This window comes from Sapajus apella, unplaced genomic scaffold (genome assembly GCF_009761245.1).
Source record: "Sapajus apella isolate SASKATOON/1434 unplaced genomic scaffold, GSC_monkey_1.0 scaffold14, whole genome shotgun sequence".
NCBI classification, from domain to species: Eukaryota; Metazoa; Chordata; class Mammalia; order Primates; family Cebidae; genus Sapajus; species Sapajus apella.
The window spans coordinates 14,314,315-14,325,475 of NW_022436954.1; positions in this window are offsets into that span (position 1 = coordinate 14,314,315).

The following is an 11,161-nucleotide window of genomic DNA, read 5'->3' on the forward strand; positions in this document are numbered from 1 at the left end:
GCTCACTGCAACCTCCACCTCCCAGGTTCAAGTGATTCTCCTGACTCAGCCTCCTGAGTAGCTGGGATTACATGTACCCACCACCATGGCTGGCTAATTTTTTTGTATTTTTAGTAGAGATGGTATTTTACCATGTTGGCCAGGCTGGTCTCAAACTATTGACCTCAGGCGATCTACCTGCATTGGTCTCCCAAAGAGCTGGGATTACAGGTGTGAGCCAGCGTGCCTATTAATGAAATTCCAGACACATCTCTGCATACTACGTGATAAGAGTATTCTGCGTAGTCATTCCTGCACCAGAAGAGATAGCATTATTCAATAATAACTGTCAATGATTTTGAACTATATGAATATACTCACTAAACATCAAGTATCATTATCTCAATCTCCTGTTGGTTGTACCCTACAAATGCCTACAGATATGATAGTGCAGCATAATATCAGTTAAAGTGTGGTGGAGTGGTAGTCAGAATGGGAAGAAAAGTGGTCTTACTTGATTGTGGTTAAAATATCTTGCTTTTGCAACTTTGTCAAAGATGTATTTCTTTGTGAGTTCGTTACTAAAGTCCAACCCAAGGGAACAGAGAGGGTCCTAGATCTTAACCTTTATTAGCTGTATGTTACCTATGACTCTAAGAATATTAAAATTCCACCAAAATTGTCAAGCATAATAGAAATGTACTAAAGACAAACCGTTACCACTAAGTAGAGGAAATAAAGTGTAATATTCATATATTGATACACATAGAGCTTTGCAATCAATTGATATGCTTCAAATATTTCTGACTTTATTAAGAATTTAGTCTATGCTGTATCAGTGCAATATGTTACATTTATCCCTGCTTTTGAAAGGTAGAAGATTCTATCATTTATTTTAGTTTAGGATTCAGATGTTTAAAATCAGTTATTTATATTAAGTTGCATTCTATACCCTATTATAAATAAAAAAAAATTGTTCTGTTCTGTTCACAAATATAAATTGTTTGGGTGATACTAACGAAAGCTTATAATACCTGTTTCTTCCAAAAATGTTTAATTGGACTAAAAGGGACAAAACAACCTGACAGTGAAGACTGAATTCAATGAAGTCATAGGATGCCTCAGCCTCCCAGCTATCTGGGATTACAACAGACATGCACCACTATGCCTGGCTAATTTTTTATATTTTTAGTAGAGATGGAGTTGAATGCAAATATTGAATGCATTCTGCATTGGGCTGGAAAAAAAAGCATTCTCCATGTGTGGTTCTCATCTTACAATGGTGGTTATGTTCTTTGGATCTCCATGTTTTGATATAGATAAATGGCTTCCTTGTACTACTCTTTAATGATCCCCAGGCTTAACCTCTTGATCAACAGCTTTAGCAACTTAGAGGTTAAACATGCCTTTTACAGAGTCTTTAAAAATTAATGCAAACTTTGTCATTAATGTACACTATGGAACCTTGTTCCAATAAATTATGAGAAAAGATTTGTCACTTGACAGTGTTTCTAATAAGTATAATTACATTATTTATGGTACTACCAAAAGACCCATTTTAACACATCAAAAATAGATTGCTGTCATTATATTCAGCCAATTAATCCTCAAACTATAGAACTCAATTAAATACCACTTCCTCCCAAACTGTCTTTCTTCTGATTTAATATTTTCTTTAGTAATATCATACCTTATATTCTACCAATGGAACAATAAAAGTCATGACATTTTCTTATGTCAGCTATAACTATATGTCTGGTGGAATTATACTATAATTTCCAAAATATCCTTGGTCAATGACTATGGTATTATCAAATATTGTATTTTTTTCTAGGAAATCATTTTTTCATTTACTAACAAATTGTGTGTGTGTGTTTCTGTGGTATACTTAATACGTGCATAATATTGTGTAACTGAAATGCTGACAAAGTCATATTTATAATTTCCTGTGTTTAGTCATATTGCATAATTCAATTACTCAGTTAAACGGAAACATAAAATATGACAACTTTTTCTAATGGAAAATTCTGAGAATAGTTAACAAACATCCAAGGCACTCGCCCTCAGGTAATTATGTACAATTTATTTATCCTTTATCAGATTGAAACTTCAACCAAATGAGTCTCAAGGGGGTTAGAAAAAAACCCTTAAATCTATTCTGTAGCTACTTGTGAGGGCTGAAGAAGTAGAAAGCAAAGCAGATTCCTCCTTGAAGTAAGTAGAAACGTTGTCATTGACAATTTTTAAGGGCAGAGCTTAACTAGGTTATCACCAAAGATGTTGAAGAGCCTTAAACTCTGCAAAACTATTTCCTCCCTTGCAATATAGTGCTATTAGCTTAATGCTTCATGCTTTTATCTGTTTTTAACTAGGATCTTTGTCTATCATTATTTACCTAGTGCCCCTCCTGTTCTATTCTCCTTTCCTATCTGTGCATGTTACAGCATTTATGAGAACATACTCTAAAGGCAGGATAACTTCATTTGAATAAAGAACAGATGTGTCATAGGCTACATTTTTACCCCAGAACTGCATTTTCAGGAAATTAATTCTTGCCTGAAATTCTGGAATGCTCTTTCTGTGATTGATTAAATAGCTGATTCTTTCTCAACCTTTAGGTTTCACTTAAAAGGCCACCTTCCCAGGAGGGCCTTCCTTGTGAAAGTATTAATATTCCATGTGAAAGTATTCTCCCAGGTTTTTCTAGTGTATTATCTTGTTTGTTTTACTTATTATGCTTATTTAAATCTGCAATTATCATGTTTATATGTCTTCTAAACAGATTTTTCTCTTCACTATCATTACAATAACATATCCATGATCTGAAGGTTAGGTAATTTATCTGAAGCTTGAACATAGCCTGGAACAAATTAAAATTTTATCAAATATGTGGCAAATAAGAGGATGATTCACAAAACCCAAGAGAAAAATTTATGCTTGGTGTCATCAACAAAACTGGTAACAGATATCCAGTAATGTCAGCAGTCATTTTGAACCATGGAATAACATAGCCACATGTTTAACAAAATTTGTTCCACCAAACTCAGTTTTTATAAGCTATAAAGAAGGCCCTCAAATGACCGTTTTTTAATTTAGAAAGGCTAGGAGACCATAAAATTATTTGTAGCCAAATATGACAAATAAAATATAATGAATTTTACCAGAATTACTATATACTGATGGCATGTTTCTAATTTAATTTTAAAGTCTAAATGTTATAATGAAAATTTATCAATTGAAAAATCATTGGTTTACTTAGTATGAAATAAATTAATGGAGTAATATTTATGTGTATGCATATGACAATCTGGACATTTCCAATAAAGAATTATGCTTCTTGAAATTAATTTGCCAGAAATATTTGAGAATCTATACTAGTGTGGTATTGTGAAGGGTATTCCAGAAAATATGTGGCTTTATTTGGACCCTAAAGTAGGGAAAAAATATTAAAACCCTCAGTGAATAATGATAAAATTGCATTAGGTATATGTTTTTTTCTTTTTAATAAATTTTGTGTTGTGCAAACTAATGGTCCTATGAGTATAACTTTATTGGGAAGGAGATTTCTGGGTATCTTAATCTTCAGAGGTTTCTTTATGAAAACATTCAGTCCTGTCTGTTCCACACTTCCTCTCTTCTATGGATCTCCACACTTTGGTATGCCCTATGACTTTCATTTATTACTTAGTTTTTTTTTTTTTTAAAGAAAGTATTGCTTTTTAAAAAAAAACATTCAATGTTTATAGTAACTAAATGATTCACTATAAATTTATCATATATATATATATACATATATATATATACAGATATAGATTGATGAGGGTTTATCTACCACTATTGATATTGCAAATTTAAAAGGAGGTTTATTAAAATGTTATTTGTTAAAGGAAATGAGAATTTAGAACTAGGAAGGAGAGAATTCTTACACTGGTAAGTCAAAGAGATATTGTTTCCTGCCACACAATATGATGTGAGAGGATGGGATCAAAGATGACATCCAGGATGAAAAGTTAGAGTGATGATAAGGGTGGTGTAGATGGAAAAACAAAATGTAAGAGGTGGAAAATAGAGGTGGAGAAATGAAGACATTGTGGTATAACGTGTCATGTGCTATACCTTTGATGCATTCATTGCATAAATATCTATTAAGGACCATATACAGTCAGAAAAACATAATGCAAGAGTATCACGTTGCAGTGAGAAGAACTATGACAGAAGATTGTATAGAATTTCTGTATTGTGACTTGGGCCATAGAGAGTAGGAAAGAATCAGAAACCAACATATCAAAAGTAGAAAACTCCCTTAAAGCCTAGTTTCTTCTGATGATCACTAGAGACCAGCACTGTTCTTTGTGACCTACTTATAACTATAGAGATCAACCACAGAGCTCTTGAATATACAGGAATTAAATTAAAAATAAATTTGACCAAAGAAATAAAATATCGCTACAACGTAAACTTTAAAACATTGATGAAAGAAATTGAAAAGGACACAAGAAAATCGAAACATACCCCATGTTTATGGATTGAAATAATCAATTATTATTAACAGGTCCATACAATCCAACGCAATCTATAGATTAAAAGCAATTCCTATCAAAATACCAATGCCAGTCTTCACAGAGAAAGAAAAAAATCCAAAAATTAATGCACCAATATGTGTATCTTGCCTCCCATCATTTTGCTTGATATCCTGCTTACCCCTCAAAATTTGGAAACACATTTACATTTATCCACAGAACTGTCTTACTTTTCCTAAAGAAACATCCCCACATTCCAGAAGTACCAAATAAATATTTATTGAAATCCACATCATGATGAATTTTCTGTCTGCTAATAATAATCATTATCTTATGTGCAGTAGGAGTGAGACAAGGTTTAGAGACAAAGATTTTCCGGCAAGAGGACTTGCCATGTGGATTCAGCTTGTGCATTGTATGTCAGTTATCTTTTTTCTTGGAAATAAATTCATTTGCTCATTTAAAAAATGATGCAGGAAACATGAATACTTTTTCTCTGAGCAACTTGGCTTTTTAGGTTTCTGTTATGCTTCAGTCATTATATCCAAAATGCTTGAGAATTTCTTGTACAAAAAAATATTTTAACCTTCAATGCACATGCTGCTCAGTTAGGCTGCTCTTTCAGCTTCATGACCACAGAGTGCTTGCTACTAGCTTTCACCGCCCATGATCAATACCTGGCCATTTGTAACCCCCCCTTGTGTATGGTCACCATGTGCCCAGAGTCTGCATTCGGCTTGTGTCTGTCTCCTATAGCTGTAGCTTCCTCATGACAATTTCACACTATTGTCAACTTTTGCCTCCCTTATTGCCCCTCTGTATCATTGATGTTCTACAGAAGCCTGTTCTTTATGTACTTAATGTTCAGAAAATTCTCTTGACACAGATAGGATGGCCTCTGTCTTCTAAACAGTATTCATTCCCATGTTGAACCCCTTGATCTACAGCCTCAGGAACAAGGACATGAAGGATGCCGTGAGGAAAATAACCATCAACAGAAACCAGTCATTTTTTTATTCATAAAATAACAAGCTTGAAAAAACAAAAGAGTACATTCCTTATGATCGGTTTTCTCCCTGTTAATAAAATTCATATTGGTCTTAGTTGTCAACCAGTAAAGATCTGCTCACTGTAAAGAGAAATAATTCTCTGTGTTCTTTGTAAGCAAAGAATTACAATTACATGCAGAAGGTACCACACAATTTACATCAAATGCTGTTGCTCACATAAAAATATGTATATTTTAAAAATTGATTATCTCATCTGATAGCTAAACAGCTACATACCTGTCAAGAATACGCAGAGGCAAAGGCATCCAGAACAACAAGTTTAAAGATTATTGGACTGCTTTAATAATATATTTATAAGAGTAGCTTAACAATTCAAATAATATATTCCAAAGTAAGTTGAATAATATTTCCCAATTAAATTACAATAACGTTTAAATGAGTGATTTTGACTAGAAGTGAGGTTTTTCACTAGAAAAATGTTTCCACTGAAAACATTTGGCAATGTCTGCAAATATTGTTGATTTCATGGTCATGAGGTGTGAGGTGGTGCGAACAAAGTTTATTGCTATCTACGGGGTAGATGTTACTTAAGCTGCAAAATAATCTAATCTTCACAAGACAGCCCCTTGCACACACAAAAAAATTAGTCCAAAATGTTAATAGTGCCAATTCTGAGAAGGCCTACCTAAACAATTGTTGTTTGATATTATTCGATTAATAATTATTTCATTAATTTTAATCAGCTCAAGCTGGAGGAGAGTGCTGCTCAATTCTTCTATAACATTGCCCTTTTCTTCTTTATTTGAGCTCTCAATTATTAAGACTGATATAAAATTAAAAGTTAAATTATGGTTTTATCTTTCTTATCTGTCAGCTTTGACATCAAATGTTCTGGGGCTTTTTGTCATTAGTACGCAAATTTATTTTTTTATTTTTATAGTTTTTAATATTTATTTTAGGTTCAGAGGTTTTTTATATACATCAATTGGATGTCACTGAGGTTGGGTTACAGAGTATTTTGTCACCTAGATAATAAGTATAGTGCTTGATTGATACTATTCCCTTCTCACCCTTCTTGCACTCTACACCCTCAAGTCGGCCCCAATGTCTGTTGTTCTCTTCTTTGTGTCCACATGTACCCAGGATTTAGCTCCACTTACAAGAGAGAACATGCGATATTCGGTTTTCTATTCCTGTGTTAGTTCAGTTAGAATAATACCTTCCAGCTCCATCCATGTTCCTGCAAAATATATGATCTTGTTCTTTTTTATGGCTGCATGGATTCCATGGTGTATATGCATCACACTTACTTTGTCGGTCTGTCATGGATGGGCAGTTAGGTTGATTACATGCTTTTTGCTACTGTGAATAGTGCTACAATGAACATTCACAGGCATGTGTTTTTATAATAGAATAATTATATTCCTTTGAGTATAAAACCAGTAATAGGATTTCTGGGTCAAACTGTAGGTCTATTTTTTAGGTTTTTGAGGAATCATCACACTGCTTTCCACAATGGTCGAACCAACAGTGTATAAATATTCCATGCCCTCACCAGCACCTGTTATTACTTTGATTTTTTAAATAATAGCTATTCTCACTTGTAAGTGAGAACATGTGGTATGTGGTTTTCTGTTCCTGGATTAGTTTGCTAAGGATAGGGAGCTAAACGAGAAGAACACATGGACACAAAGAGGGAAACAACACACACTGGAGCCTATCAGAGTGTGGAGGCTGGGAGGAGGGAGAGCATTAGGAAAAATAGCTCATGGGTACTAGGCTTAATATCTCGGTGATAAAACAATCTGTATGACAAACCCTATGACACAAGTTTACCTATATAACAAACCTGCACATGTACCCCTGAATTAAATCCTAAAATAATAATAGTAGCCATTCTCACTGGTATGAGATGTTATCTCACTGTAGTTTTGATTTGCATACCTCCAATGATCAGTGATATTGAGCTTTTATTCATGTGCTTATTGGCCACATTTGTGTCTTTTTTTGAAAAGTGTCTGCTCATGTCCTTCGTCTACTTTTTAATGCTTTTTTTTTTCCTTGAAACTTTGTTTAAGCTTCTTATAGAGGCTGGATATTAGACCTTTGTCAGTTGCATAGATGGCAAAAATTTTCTCCCAGTTTGTAGGTTGTCTATTTACTCTGTTGATAGTATCCTTTGCTATGCAGAAGCTCTTTACCTTAATTAGCTCCTTTGTTAATTTTTGCTTTTGTTTTGGGTTGCTTTTGGTGTCTTCATGAAATTTTTACCCACTCCTATGCCCAGAATAGTATTATGTAGGTTGTCTTCTGGGTTTTTAAAAATAGTTTTCAGTTTACATTTAAGTCATTAATCTACCTTGAGTTGAATTTTCCATATCATATAAGAAAAAGGCCCAGTTTCAATCTTCTGCATATGGTTGCCAGTTATCCCAGCACCATTTGTTGAATATTGAGTCCTTTCCCTCTTGCTTGTTTTTGTCAACTTTGTCAAAGATTAGATAATTATAAATTTGTTGCCTTATTTCTGGCTTCTCTATTCTGTTCCATTTGTTTGTGTGCCTGTTTTTGTACCAGTACCATGCAGTTTTGGTTACTGCAGCATTGTAGTATAGTCTAAAGTTGGGGGATGTGATGCCTCCAGCTTCGTTCTTTTGATTTAGCATTGCCTTGGCTATTTGGGCTCTTTTTATTGTTTTCATGTTAATTTTATAATAGTTTTTTTCTAGTTCTGTGAAGAAAGTCACTATTAGGGTGAAAGGGATAGCGCTGAATCTGTCAGTTGGCTTGGGCAGAATGACCATATTAATAATATTGATTCTTCCTATCCATGATTCTGAAATGTTTTTCTATTTGTGTCATCTTTGATTTCTTTGAGCAGGGTTTTGTAATTCTCATTATAGAACGCTTTCGTCTTCCTGGTTAGCTGTATTTCTAGATATTTTACTCTTTTTTATTGGCAATTGTGAATGGGATTGTGTTTCTGATTTGGCGCTCAGCTTGACTGTTAGGTGTATAGGAATGCTAGTGATTTTTATACATTGGTTTTGTATCCTGAACTGCTGAAGTTGTTTGTCAGCTGTAGGAGCTTTTGGGCCAAGGCTATGGGGTTCCTTAGATATAAAACATTTTCTTAGTGTGGCTATTCATTTGTCATTGTTTTCCCATTTTCTTTGTTGTTGTTTTGAAGGCTTTTATTTTCTCTTTGAAAATCTTTTAAGGTCAAGGGTACATGTGCAGGTTTGCTGCATAGGAAAGCTTGTGTCATGGGGGTTTGTTGTGCAGATTATTTTATCACCCAGGTATTAAGACTAGTACCCATTAGTTATTTTTTTTCTGATCTCTCTCCTCCTACACTCCACTCTCTGATAGACCCCAGTGTGAGTTGTTCCCTTCTATGTGTTCATGTGTTCTCATAATTTAGTTCCTACTTATAAGAGAGGACATGCAGTATTTGGTTTTCTGTTACTGAGTTAGTTTGCCAAAGATAATGGCCTCAAACTTCATTCATGTCCCTACAAAGGACATATTCTCCTTTTTTATGGCTGCATAGAATTTTTTTTAAGGATCTTTTGTATTTTTTGCTTCTGTCAATTTCATTTATTTCTGCTCTAATTTTTATTTTTTTCTACTAATTTCAGCTTTGATTTGTTCTTGCATTTCCAGTTAAGACACATTTAAATCTTTTATTTGAAGTTTTTCTTCTTTTTCGATGTGGGCACTAACATAAGCCATCATTTGACTCTATTTTATGCAGCACAAGTAGTCCCTTAGCTCCCCTAGCTGGTGGCTTACTGGGTCACATGAGTCCCAAGTTAGCTGGCTGTGAGCCCAGCACAGCGCTAGGACTTGTCTCAGAGTGGCAGTCCTTGTGGCCTACACTGTCTTTTATGTTTAGATAGAAGTCCAGGGCCCTTTTAGCTCAAGGTGAAGAGGTTTCCCAGAACCCAAGTTTCAACTGCTGGCCTTGGATAGAGCTGGTCTAAATGTGCTCTCCTTGGACCCAGGCTTAATTATACCCAGTGTTGCTTTCCTCTGTTACATAGTAGCACTGAGTTCCAATGAAAAGTTCTATAATCACTCCCTCCCAAAGCCCACATGGCCTTGTATTTCAAATCCAATAAACAAGTGTAGGACTAAGGGTCCCACAGTGTCCTGGGGTGTCCCTTATGCTGTGCTGAGACACAGGATCTGAGAAATAAAGAGACAGGACACAACAATACAAGGAAAACGCAGCTGGGCTTGGGGGGCCACGCCACCTATAAGCGGAGTCAGGAGAGGCCCCAAATGTCCAGAAGCATCAATATTTATTGTGCATAGGTTAGGGGGCAGGGCAGTGAATAGTCATCTTTAAGGATAGTGAAAGGGTCTTGAGCCATAAAACAAGGGGCCCACCCCTATTAGGTCACCTAGGCTAGGAGGTGGACAGTGCACAGGCAGGGGTCCATCCCCTTTAGGTCATCGAGGCAAGGAAGTGGGCTGTGTACAGTAAGGGGTCCATCTCCATTAGGTCACTGAGGCGTGGAGGTGGGCCATGCATAGTGAAGAGGGTGCAGTGTGCAATACCTCTATCTATGGGCAAACTACTTCTAAGAAGATTTATAGGAGGGTGCTTTAAGTTACACAGCAGTGACAGAGCTGTCAGGGTTACCACCACCTGCTGGCAGCTTCCAAAGAGTTCTATAGGAAGATGCTTTCGAGCAGCACAGTAACTAGAGCCGATAAAGTTCACAGTCACCAAGGTGCACGTATCTGAAAGGGCTTTGAGCTCTTGGATGCTCGAGGGATTGCCAGTCTGAGGGCAGCCCTCCACGAGAACTGGAGCAAGGTCCTATAACTCCTTTATCAAGAGGAGTGCTCTTGCCCCAAGCCTGCCATACAGTGGGCATCTTTATGATACTGAATGCTGCCACCTGGGCTATGGATTCTTGTCCTGGTATAACTGTTTTTCTCTTAAATCATGCTCTGCACCGTGTCTGCCCCAGACATTCCTCTGACTATAAGCTGCTTATTCCTTAATTCAGGCTCTGTACCATGTCTACTCTAGGCATTCCTCCTATTATGAACTAAGATATAATGATATATATATATATATATATATATATATATATGGAAATAACTGAGCAGTAAGATATTCATTAGGCACTCATTCCATGAACAAATATATGATTATATAAAGGATTGTATAAAAGGAAATAACTGAATAGTAACACTGTAAACTGAGATATTCTTCAGATCTTAATTGTGCCAGGATTCTGCTTAGCTCTCCTTCCTTGGTGCCTGTATGGGGGGTTACCTACAAAAAAGGCCCAGATCACAGAAGCAATCTCACTTTACTTAAACTCACACCTTCTTCTGCTTTACTTATTCTGCCTTATTTATTTTTGTTCCAGAGTTTTTTAACAGAAAGACCCTTTAAGAGTGCATTCATTATTTTTTTTTTTAGTTAAACACTATCTCTTTTCAAAGGGGTGATTGTCCTGATATTCAGCAAGAGAAAAAATATATTAGAATATAATAAAGCAATTGTCCATTTTAGAATTAATTCATAGGTGTGAGTTTGAGACCCAAGATAATAATTTTAGTACATCTGTTTCTTATCTTTCTGATCAATTATGCAAAGAGAACACATATATCTCTATTGGAATAAGT